This window comes from Hyperolius riggenbachi, chromosome 3 (genome assembly GCF_040937935.1).
Source record: "Hyperolius riggenbachi isolate aHypRig1 chromosome 3, aHypRig1.pri, whole genome shotgun sequence".
Classification (NCBI taxonomy): domain Eukaryota; kingdom Metazoa; phylum Chordata; class Amphibia; order Anura; family Hyperoliidae; genus Hyperolius; species Hyperolius riggenbachi.
The window spans coordinates 31,376,616-31,387,107 of NC_090648.1; positions in this window are offsets into that span (position 1 = coordinate 31,376,616).

The window sequence follows — 10,492 nt, forward strand, 5'->3', positions numbered from 1 at the left end:
AAGGTATTCAGGATTGGGAGACAGAACTTCATGTGAATGTTGATATTTCAGAGCGGTACAAGACTGGGCAAAATAGGATTCATGCCACTAAAACCCCTGTGATTTGGGCTACTGCCCTCAAAGCTGCAACTAGGTGGTATCAATAGAAACCCTACTAGCCTGCATAGAATTTTCCCAGAGGTGGCTCCCCTCTGCTTTCAGGGATCCCGGAGGGATGGGACTGTTGTCCACACGCTCTGGGACTGACCTGAAGCACAGAGGTTATGGTACAGGGTGGAACAGGAAAGACCGGCCTGGCTGCCTGCCACAAGCAATATAGGCAGACGCCGTGCACAGAATAGGGGAGGGGTACAGCCAGAGGGGGTGGGGCTATGACCGCATGTTCCTGTGAGGTTGGCTGCCTTGGGCATTCAAGTGTACTCAGTTGAGGGTAGTTGGAATACTAAAGGCTTTAGGGTGTGTATAAACATCCAATTTTGATTGGCTAATAACTGACCAATTTTATCACCTCCATGCAACATGAGGTCCAGCTGATTTTGAATACTATGAACACATCATGTAGTTAAACTCTCATACTACATAATAATAATCTGAACATTTGTATAGCGCTTTTCTCCTGTTGGACTCAAAGCCCTCCAAAGCTGCAGCCACTAAGGGTGTGGTCAAGGGGCCACCCTGTAGTGTTAGAGAGTCTTGCCTTGAACGCCTTACTGAATAGGTACTGACCCCAGCCAGGAATTGAACCCTGGTCTCCCATGTCAAATGCAGAGCCCTTAAAGGACAAACGTAACGAGAGGGATAGGGAGTCTGCCATATTTATATTCCTTTAACCACTTGAGGACCACAGTCTTTTCGCCCCTTAAGGACCAGAGCCTTTTTTTCCATTCAGACCACTGCAGCTTTCACGGTTTATTGCTCGGTCATACAACCTACCACCTAAAGGAATTTTACCTCCTTTTCTTGTCACTAATACAGCTTTCTTTTGCTGCTATTTGATTGCTGCTGCGAGTTTTAGTTTTTATTATATTCATCAAAAAAGACATGAATTTTGGCAAAAAAAATGACTTTTTTAACTTGCTGTGCTGACATTTTTCAAATAAAGTAAAATTTCCTATACATTTGAGCGCGAAAGTTATTCTGCTACATGTCTTTGATAAAAAAAACCATTGAGTGTATATTTATTGGATTGGGTAAAAGTTATAGCGTTTACAAACTATGGTGCCAAAAGTGAATTTTCCCATTTTCAAGCATCTCTGACTTTTCTGCGCACCTGTCAGGTTTCATGAGGGGCTAAAATTCCAGGATAGTACAAATACCCCCCAAATGACCCCATTTTGGAAAGAAGACATCCCAAAGTATTAAGTGAGAGGCATGGTGAGTTCATAGATTTTATTTTTTGTCACAAGTTAGCGGAAAATGACACTTTGTGACAAAAAAAAAAAGTTTCCATTTCTTCTAACTTGCGACAAAAAAAAATTAAATCTGCCACGGACTCACTATGCTCCTCTCTGAATACCTTGAAGTGTCTATTTTCCAAAATGGGGTCATTTGTGGGGTGTGTTCACTGTCCTGGCATTTTGGGGGTGCCTAATTGTAAGCACCCCTGTAAAGCCTAAAGATGCTCATTGGACTTTGGGCCCCTTAGCGCAGTTAGGCTGCAAAAAAGTGCCACACATGTGGTATTGCCGTACTCAGGAGAAGTAGTATAATGTGTTTTGGGGTGTATTTTTACACATACCCATGCTGGGTGGAAGAAATATCTCCGTAAATGACAATTGTTTTATTTATTTTTTTACACACAATTGTCTATTTATAGAGATTATTTCTCCCACTCAGCATGGGTATGTGGAAAAATACACCCCAAAACACATTATACTACTTCTCCTGAGTACGGCGATACCACATGTGTGACACTTTTTTTGCACCCTAACTGCGCTAAGGGGCCCAAAGTTCAATGAGTACCTTTAGGATTTCACAGGTCATTTTGAGAAATTTCGTTTCAAGACTACTCCTCACGGTTTAGGGCCCCTAAAATGCCAGGACAGTATAGGAACCCCACAAATTACCCCATTTTAGAAAGAAGACACCCCAAGGTATTCCGTTAGGAGGATGGTGAGTTCATAGAAGATTTTTTTTTTTTGTCACAAGTTAGCGGAAAATGACACTTTGTGAAAAAAAAAACAATACATATCAATTTCCGCTAACTTGTGATAAAAAATAAAATCTTCTATGAACTCATCATACACCTAACGGAATACCTTGGGGTGTCTTCTTTCTAAAATGTGGTCACTTGTGGGGTTCCTATACTGCCCTGGCATTTTAGGGGCCCTAAACCGTGAGGAGTAGTCTTGAACCCAAATGTCTCAAAATGACCTGTGAAATCCTAAAGGTACTCATTGGACTTTGGGCCCCTTAGCACAGTTAGGCTGCAAAAAAGTGTCACATGTGGTATCGCCGTACTCAGAAGAAGTAGTATAATGTGTTTTGTGGTGTATTTTTACATATAACCATGCTGGGTGGGAGAAATATCTCTGTAAATGACACATTTTTGATTTTTTTTTACACACAATTGTCCATTTACAGAGAGATTTCTCCCACCCAGCATGGGTATGTGTAAAAATACACCACAAAGCACATTATACTACTTCTCCTGAGTATGGCGATACCACATGTGTGACACTTTTTTGCAGCCTAGGTGCGCTAAGGGGCCCAACGTCCTATTCACAGGTCATTTTGAGAAATTTGGTTTCCAGACTACTCACAGTTTAGGGCCCCTAAAATGCCAGGGCAGTATAGGAACCCCACAAGTGACCCCATTTTAGAAAGAAGACACCCCAAGGTATTCCGTTAGTAGTATGGCGAGTTCATAGAAGATTTTATTTTTTGTCACAAGTTAGTGAAAAATGACACTTTGTGAAAAAAACAATAAAAATCCAATTTCCGCTAACTTTTGACAAAAAATAAAATCTTCTATGAAATCATCATACACCTAACAGAATACCTTGGGGTGTCTTCTTTCTAAAATGGGGTCACTGGCGGGGTTCCTATACTGCCCTGGCATTTTACGGGCCCAAAACTGTGAGTAGTCTGGAAACCAAATTTCTCAAAATGACTGTTCAGGGGTATAAGCATCTGCAAATTTTGATGACAGGTGGTCTATGAGGGGGCGAATTTTGTGGAACCGGTCATAAGCAGGGTGGCCTTTTAGATGACAGGTTGTATTGGACCTGATCTGATGGATAGGAGTGCTAGGGGGGTGACAGGAGGTGATTGATGGGTGTCTCAGGGGGCGGTTAGAGGGGAAAATAGATGCAATCAATGCACTGGGGAGGTGATCGTAAAGGGGTCTGAGGGGGATCTGAGGGTTTGGCCGAGTGATCAGGAGCCCACACGGGGCAAATTAGGGCCTGATCTGATGGGTAGGTGTGCTAGGGGGTGACAGGAGGTGATTGATGGGTGTCTCAATGTGTGATTAGAGGGGGGAAATAGATGCAAGCAATGCACTAGCGAGGTGATCAGGGCTGGGGTCTGAGGGCGTTCTGAGGTGTGGGCGGGTGATTGGGTGCCCGCAAGGGGCAGATTAGGGTCTAATCTGATGAGTAACAGTGACAGGTGGTGATAGGGGGTGATTGATGGGTAATTAGTGGGTGTTTAGAGGAGAGAAGAGATGTAAACACTGCACTTGGGAGGTGATCTGATGTCGGATCTGCAGGCGATCTATTGGTGTGGGTGGGTGATCAGATTGCCCGCAAGGGGCAGGTTAGGGGCTGATTGATGGGTGGCAGTGACAGGGGGTGATTGATAGGTGATCAGTGGGTTATTACAGGGAATAACAGATGTAAATATTGCACTGGCGAATTGAAAAGGGGGCGTCTGAGGGCAATCTGAGCATGTGGGCGGGTGATTGGGTGCCCGCAAGGGGCAGATTAGGGTCTAATCTGATGGGTAACAGTGACAGGTGGTGATAGGGGGTGATTGATGGGTAATTAGTGGGTGTTTAGAGGAGAGAAGAGATGTAAACACTGCACTTGGGAGGTGATCTGATGTCGGATCTGCAGGCGATCTATTGGTGTGGGTGGGTGATCAGGTTGCCCGCAAGGGGCAGGTTAGGGGCTGATTGATGGGTGGCAGTGACAGGGGGTGATTGATGGGTGGCAGTGACAGGGGGTGATTGATAGGTGATCAGTGGGTTATTACAGGGAATAACAGATGTAAATATTGCACTGGCGAATTGATAAGGGGGGGGGGGGGGGTCTGAGGGCAATCTGAGCGTGTGGGCGGGTGATTGGGTGCCCGCAAGGGGCAGATTAGGGTCTAATCTGATGGGTAACAGTGACAGGTGGTGATAGCGGGTGATTGATGGGTAATTAGTGGGTGTTTAGAGGAGAGAAGAGATGTGAACACTGCACTTGGGAGGTGATCGGATGTCAGATCTGCGGGCGATCTATTGGGTGATCAGATTGCCCGCAAGGGGCAGGTTAGGGGCTGATTGATGGGTAGCAATGACAGGGGGTGATTGACAGGTGATCAGGGGGGATAGATGCATACAGTACACGGGGGGGGGGGGGTCTGGGGAGAATCTGAGGGGGGGGGGTGATCAGGAGGGAGTAGGGGGCAGATTAGGGACTAAAAAAAAAAAATAGCGTTGACAGGGTGATAGGTGATTAGGGGGGTGACTGGGTGCAAACAGTGGTCTGGGGGGTGGGCAGGGGGGGGTCTGAGGGGTGCTGTGTGCGATCAGGGGGCAGGGGGGGGAAATCAGTGTGCTTGGGTGCAGACTAGGGTGGCTGCAGCCTGCCCTGGTGGTCCCTCGGACACTGGGACCACCAGGGCAGGAGGCAGCCAGTATAATAGGCTTTGTATACATTACAAAGCCTATTATACATACGTGCAGCGGCGATCCGGGTGCTAGTAACCCGCCGTCGCTTCCGAACGGCCGGCGGGTTACAGCGAACGGTGGGCGGAGCCAGTCCCCGGCGGCTGATCGCGTCACGAATGACGCGATCGCCGCATAGCCACTCCCGCAGCCGCCCCCGCCGATGGGCGTATTGCGGTCGTTTGGGCCCGGACTTTGCCGCCGTCATCGGCTGGGGGCGGTCCTTAAGTGGTTAAGCAATAACCGTTGCCTGGCGAGCCTGCTGATCCTTTGCCTGTAATACTTTTAGCCATAGCCTTTGAACAAGCATGCAACAGATCATAGTTACATAGTAATTTTGGTTGAAAAGACATACGTCCATTGAGTTCAACCAGAGAGAAAAGTACAACACCAGCCTCCTCCCTCACATATCCCTGTTGATCCAGAGGAAGGCGAAAAAAAACCTTACAAGGCATGGTCCAATTAGCCCCAAGGGAAAAATTCCTTCCCGACTCCAGATGGCAATCAGATAAAATCCCTGGATCAACATCATTAGGCATTACCTAGTAATTGTAGCCATGGATGTCTTTTAACGCAAGGAAAGCATCTAAGCCCCCTTTAAATGCAGGTATAGAGTTTGCCATAACGACTTCCTGTGGCAATGCATTCCACATCTTAATCACTCTTACTGTAAAGAACCCTTTCCTAAATAAATGGCTAAAACGTTTTTCCTCCATGCGCAGATCATGTCCTCTAGTCCTTTGAGAAGGCCTAGGGACAAAAAGCTCATCCGCCAAGCTATTATATTGCCCTATGATGTATTTATACATGTTAATTAGATCCCCTCTAAGGCGTCTTTTCTCTAGACTAAATAAACCCAGTTTATCTAACCTTTCTTGGTAAGTGAGACCTTCCATCCCACGTATCAATTTTTTTGCTCGTCTCTGCACCTGCTCTAAAACTGCAATATCTTTTTTGTAATGTGGTGCCCAGAACTGAATTCCATATTCCAGATGTGGCCTTACTAGAGAGTTAAACAGGGGCAATATTATCCACTTTACCCCCGCGCGTACGTATTTAAACACGTACTTTCCGCGTTCCCGACGCTGCCCGCGCTCCCGCTCGTAAACACGCCGCCCGCCGCTAGTAAAACCGCCGCCGCCCGCTCGCCCAGAGATCAATGAACGGGAAAATCCATTCCCGTTCGTTGATCTAAGCCCCGCAATGATCCGCTGCTCTCCTATGGGCAGCGCGATCATTGTGAGCAAAAACTCACGTGTCCAGCCTCCTTATTCTTCCTCCAAGCTTGCGGAAGGAAGCTTGGAGGTCGCATTAAAACAAAAAGTTACTGTGGCCATCTTGTGGCCAAATAGTAAACTACAGCCTACACATTTTTCACATACAAATAAATGACTTTTACACATAAAATTAACTCATTACCTCCCACACTCCCCATTTTTTTTTTTTTGTAATTAAAAAAAAATTAAAAAATTTATAATTAAAAAAAATACATAAATAGTTACCTTAGGGACTGAACTTTTTAAATATTTATGTCAAGAGGGTATAACACTGTTACTTTATAAACTATGGGCTTGTAATTAGGGATGGACGCAAAACTGAAAAAAATGCACCTTTATTTCCAAATAAAATATTGGCGCCAAACATTGTGATAGGGACATAATTTAAATGGTTTTATAACCGGGACAAAAGGGCAAATACGTTTCATGGGTTTTAATTACAGTAGCATGCATTATTTAAAAACTATAATGGCCGAAAACTGAAAAATAATTATTTTTTTCCCCACATTTTTCCTATTTTCCCATTAAAACACGTTTAGAAAAAAATAATTCTTGGCATAATGTCCCACCTAAAGAAAGCCTAATTGGTGGCGAAAAAAACAAGATATAGTTCATTTCATTGCGATAAGTAATAATAAAGTTATAGACGAATGAATGGAAGGAGCGCTGAAAGGTGAAAATTGCTCTGGTGCTCAGGGGGTAAAACCCCTCAGTGGTGAAGTGGTTAAGCTAGCATCTCGAGTTTTTATTTCCCTTTTAATGCATCCCAAAATTTTGTTAGCTATAGCTGCAGCGGCTTGGCATTGAGTATGATTATTTAACTTGTCGATGAGTACTCCTAAGTCCTTCTCCAAGTTTGATGTCCCCAACTGTATCCCATTTATTTTGTATTGTGCTAGACCGTTAGTACGTCCAAAATGCATGACTTTACATTTTTCAACACTGAATTTCATCTGCCATGTATTTGCCCATATAGCCATCCTATCCAGATCCTGTTGCAATATGACACTATCTTGCTGAGAGTTGATGATTCTGCACAATTTTGTATCATCTGCAAAAATAGCAACATTGCTCACTACTGCATCTACTAGGTCATTAATAAATAAATTGAAGAGCACTGGACCCAGAACAGACCCCTGTGGTACCCCACTGCTAACAGTCTCCCATTTTGAGTACGATCCATTGACCACAACTCTTTGTTTTCTGTCCATTAGCCAGTTCGCTATCCATGCACACAGACTCTTCCCCAGTCCTTGCATCCTCAACTTTTGCACCAGACTTTTGTGGGGAACAGTGTCGAAGGCCTTTGCAAAGTCCAAGTATATCACATCTACAGCATTCCCAATATCCATATTAGCATTCACTACCTCATAAAAGCTGAGCATGTTAGTCAAACAAGACCTGTCTTTAGTAAACCCATGTTGATGCTGAGAAATAAGATTATTTTCTACTATGAAGTCATGTATAGTATCTCTTAGTAACCCCTCAAATAGTTTGCATACAACTGATGTTAAGCCGCATCTACACGCGTAGATGCGGCCACGATGTTCCTTATCGAGCCGGACGGATCTTGCTTCCGCCAATTCCCTGCTCGCTCCCCGCGAGGGGACAATGGCAGGGAATCGAGCGGAAGATAAGCGGCGCCGGCGGGGACGAGCGGGGAATCAAATCCGGCGCGGGGACGCGGAAGAGGAGATCCGGCGGCTAATCGAGCCGCCGGATCGGAGTAGATGCGGCTTTAAGCTTACAGGTCTATAATTTCCTGGATCTGATTTTTTGCCCTTCTTAAATAATGGGAAAACGTGGGCTGTACGCCAATCCACTGGGACTCTGCCAGTTGAACTGAACTTAATTCCCTTAGGACCCGAGGATGCATGCCATCCGGGCCAGGTGCCTTGTCTATTTTTAATTTATTTAGTCTTGCCTTCACTTCTTCCTGCGTTAAGTATTTAATAATTCAGTTAGAAGATTGAGATTCTTCTGCCTCTGTAATTTGCAACAGTGCTGTTTCCTTTGTGAAGACAGAAGCAAAGCAAGCATTTAATAACTCTGCCTTACCTTGGTCATCCACCATTGATTTCCCACCCTCATCCTTTAGGAGTCCTATACAGTCAACCTTTCTTTTTTTAGAGTTGATGTACTTGTAAAACTTTTTTGGGTTAGATTTGATATCCCTAGCGATTTGATTTTCAGCTTCGATCTTTGCCAGCCTAATTTCTTTTTTACAATTTTGATTGCACTCCTTATAATTGCTTAGTGCAGCCTCGGTCCCCTCCTGTTTTAGGACCTTATAGGCATTCGTTTTCCTCTTCATTTTATCTTTAACTTTTCTATTCATCCATTCAGATCAGGCGTTTCTGACATTGTCAAATCTGACAAGATTATCTGCATGCTTGTTTCTGGTGTAATTCAGACACTACTGCAGCCAAATAGACCAGCGGGGCTGCCGGGCACTGGCATTGTTTAAAAGGAAACAAATATGGCAGCCTCCATAGCCGTCTCATTACAGTTGTCCTTTAACCATTACACTATCCAGCCACTGAAGGAGGTACATAGAGGTGGTAACATTGGCAAATAGTCTGCCTTGTATGTGTGTACGCACCACTTAATTGGAGATGAACATGATCGATTCACCATGAAATCTCTCCGGAATCAGCCTCATAACTGCACATCCGCTGATGTCACCCCAAATGTTAAAGAGAAATCGTAACCAAGAATTGAACTTCATCCCAATCAGTAGCTGATACCTCATTTCTCATGAGAAATCTTTTCCTTTTCACAAACAATCACAATCTTTTCCTTTTTACCAGGGGGCGCTGTATGACTGATATTGTGGTGAAACCCCTCCCTCAGTGTAATGGCAGGACCATGGTTCTGACATCACACTGTGGTAAAATAACAGCTGGTTACAGCTGTTTCCAACTGCCAAAAAAGCAAACAGCAGCTTCTTCCACCGACATCACCTGCCAGCAGTAAAAATGTCACCATGTGATAAATGTCAGAATGTAAATGAGGAAGAGGAAAGATTATACAATGGGCAAACACTGACTACATCATTTATACATAATTACTGTAAAAATTAAGCAATTTTTTTATTAAATTATTTCCATTGGAGTTCCTCTTTAATGTGCTCCTGCCCCGGTGCCAGACTATTCAAATCTAAAGCTGATGAGGTCAGTCAGGGGTGCAACCATACTGGCGTGCAATATCGAGACAAAACCCCTGGCCGCTGCCCGCCCAAATGGTAATGTGCTGCTGCGCCAGTGCCAGAGTATTCAAATCTAGCCTGTTCCAGCTGCCTTGAGTGTCCAGCTACTCCTGGTCTCGCCCACTGCTTCCCCATTGGCGGCCCATGTGGTTGCTGTATAGAACCTGGAACAAGCACAGTGTTCTTCCCAGAATTTTTTTCCAGCCGGGTGGTATGAAAAAGTAGCCGGGTGGGGCAATATGAGAAAATGCTGGGCTGGTACTTCTGTGCATAACTCTCGTTATAGCATAGGCCGGGTGATCATCAAAACTAGCCGGGTGGAGCAGCCGGCTAAAAGAGCCTGGGGAGAACAATGAAGTAAGATTTGAATACTCTGGCACTGGCGCAGCAGCACATTACCATTTGGGCGGGCAGCGGCCAGGGGTTTTGTCTCGATATTGCACGCCAGTATGGTTGCACCCCTGACTGACCTCATCACCCTGAGATTTCCCATTGTACTTGATCAATACATTTGACTGATTTCGGCTTAAAATTGGTCAAATTGTCAATCGGACTTGCTTCTTGCGGCTCCCATTTCCATTTGATTCCATAAAATGATTGAATCTGATTCTTAATTGGACTGCAAACACCACTAGATGACCTGATTGCTGATCGTAAGGTGCAACATTGCTGACGAAGGTGCGGGTGAGATCAAATCTATGCGAACACATCATGCTTGATAAATCCCTGCAATAGATAGACCTTGGCCTCAATTCACTAAGCTTATCTCCTGTCTTTAATAATGTTTCTAGAGTGGTCACCATGGTGATGAGGCATGTAGTATTCAGGAAACATTTTACCTCAGGCAAACCTAAAGTTAACTCTTCTGTCTTTAAGTTAGCTCTTCAATCCTTAAAATAACTCCAGAATTAAAAACAGGCTGTTCATTAACTGCGTGTGAAAATAACTACAGAGGAGGTAACTTAACTACAGAGGAGGTAAATTAACTACAGAAGAGGTAACGTAAGGAATGAAGAGATAAGATAACTCTCTTACTGTGTGTAGGTAAGTTTTCTCTTGCCTTATTATCTACAGCATGATCTTAGTGAATTGAGGCCTTTGTCTTTATTATCTTTGAGAATTGTGCTGACT